At 44.5% G+C, this 2,287-nt stretch overlaps 1 protein-coding gene across 1 annotated transcript in view; it reads left to right on the top strand.

Annotated features, from left to right (window-relative positions):
• The window catches only part of WDR1 (WD repeat domain 1), a 34,166-nt gene that overhangs the window by 8,996 nt on the left and 22,883 nt on the right, over positions 1-2,287 (top strand). The gene's annotated exons all lie outside the window — the stretch shown is intronic.

The raw sequence follows: 2,287 nt of genomic DNA on the forward strand, positions 1-2,287 counted from the left end.
AGGGAAATTCGGCTTTCCAAAATACTCAGAAATATCTTAATAGGTGCCAAGTGTAGGCCCAGGATGAGCAGACTTTTCTAGCAAGTTTAGTACAGCAGAGTGAAGCAGTTTGCACTTGCTGCCCACCCTCTGCCAAAGATCACCCTCTCCATAGGTGTGCTGAAATAAGCTGACATTGGCAGATCCCCACGTAGTCATTAAAGAGCCACATGACAGCTGGGGGCTGTAACTTCTTCAACTATTCCAAATAAATTTGCCACTAAGTATGTGTCAGCTGTGGCTCCCCAAGGGGCTGAGCACTTCCAGCTTAAGCTGGCTGGGAATCTCCATTTGAGAAAACCTCAGGACTGCCAAAGTGTGAGGACGGTTGTGGAAACATGAAAAAATTGCTAAGATTTGCTAGCCAAGTTAATAAAAACTATGTAAAATATTTGCAGAGAGAAAAGTAGCAATTCATCTATTCCATTCCCCACTATGAGCTGAAAATTAGAAGCTCCAGGACAACTGTGCCAAGTCTTGCCAGTCTGCTTCAGATTTGGATGTTTAGCCTCTTTAATACTTGAGGCACCTAAACAAATGAAATTGCATCTGAAATTCTGACTCCACATTTTTCAGTGTCCACAAGCTTACTTCCTACTTCCAAGCCTAGGCCATTATTTGGATATTTATGAGAGGTTAATGAACGAGATACCTAGAATGTATTAGCTACATCACTGCCAGCCACTAGCAAATATATATTAAAAATCTTACGATGAGAGCAGAGGTCAGTGCTTTATGAAACTACAAAGGCAACCCTGGCAGGCAGAGAAAATACCTTATATGAATTAATGTAGTTGAAAAAATGTAAACATGGTTCTAGGCACGTTAAGATTTTATTCATGTACATAAGAAATAATACTGCTTTGGCACATAAAAATTTTACTGCAAATGTCTCTTTATTTTGTCTTCAGCATGAAATATTTACATAATAAATACATGCAGATTCCTTCATTTCTGAAAAATCCAAGCGGGTGAAGAAAAAAAATGGTTTTCCTATGGATAATCTGTTTCTTAATAGGCATATGGCAATCATTCAAGGAAAATGTAACTCTCTGAAGCCACACAATGGATAATGGAAAAACCCAAATCCGTTCAGCGCAGAAGTGAAAAGTACAGAAACCTCTTACAGTAATCCCAGCAGAGCTGCCCTCAATGTTCCTTAAGCAAAGTGGCTAACCAGGCCAACTCAAGACAGGGTCTTGGGGAAGTTCTGGCATCCTTTTGTCCTGAACTGTCTACACCCGCCTGCAGGAAAGTCTCTATACCCCTATACTGCAATGCGATTCTTTCTGCATTTAAGAATCTTAACCTTTATTTCTCTCCCAATTCCCCCAAGCCCCAAAGGAGAATCCCACAGGGCTTCCCATGACTGTTTTACAAGTCACTTGGCCAAGAACACTATATACTAACATGTGGGGAAAGGCAGTACTGCCATACCCATTTATCCTGATGATTTTTCCCCATTTGATACAAAAATACAAACTCAAGTTAAAGGGAAAAAGCCATGCACCATCACCCACTCCAGGAGTTCCTGCCAACTAGAAATATAGTTTTGCCTTGCTGTTTCACGCAGAACTGACAGTGTACTCACGCTTTATATTAATAGCACTGAGAGAATAATACAATTTATCCAAAGTTGTACAGGAGATGGGAAGGACAGCATGGAGTTTCTCCTTACAGCTTGCCGTCCATGCTGATTTAAGCAGACAGCCAACTTGGCCTCAGGGGTCAACTCTGAGATAAATTTGCAGTTTGCAAAGTAACTCAGCAATATCTGGACTTCATTGGCATAAAACTATGGGAATATGCCCCAGACATTAATTGTTATAACACAAGCATAGATGTTTAAGGACTAAGGTGTAGCCTGCTCTCCAATAAAACCCTGCCCACAGCACTTCCTGCAGTCCCCACCCAGGGATGGGGCACCCACAGCCTGTGGGCAGCCTGTGCCAGCGTCTCACCACCCTCATGCTGACGAATTCCTTCCCAACATCTAACCTCAATCTCTCCTCTTCCAGTTTAAAGCCATTACCCCATGTCCTATCACTACACGCCCTTGCAAAACGTCCCTCCCCGGCTCTGCGGGCCTCCTCCAGGCACTGGCAGCACCAAGGACCAGAAGGCCCGCACGGCCTGTCACGGGAGGTTCCCCCGCGGACCCAACCCCTTCCAACAAGGACGGCTCCCACGCAGAGCTGCAGCTCCGTCCCCGCGGCAGCTTCAGGCCCACCCCCCGCGTCCCCGCAGC

This window comes from Chaetura pelagica, unplaced genomic scaffold, assembly GCF_000747805.2.
Source record: "Chaetura pelagica isolate M959 unplaced genomic scaffold, ChaPel_1.0 scaffold147, whole genome shotgun sequence".
Taxonomy (NCBI): Eukaryota; Metazoa; Chordata; class Aves; order Apodiformes; family Apodidae; genus Chaetura; species Chaetura pelagica.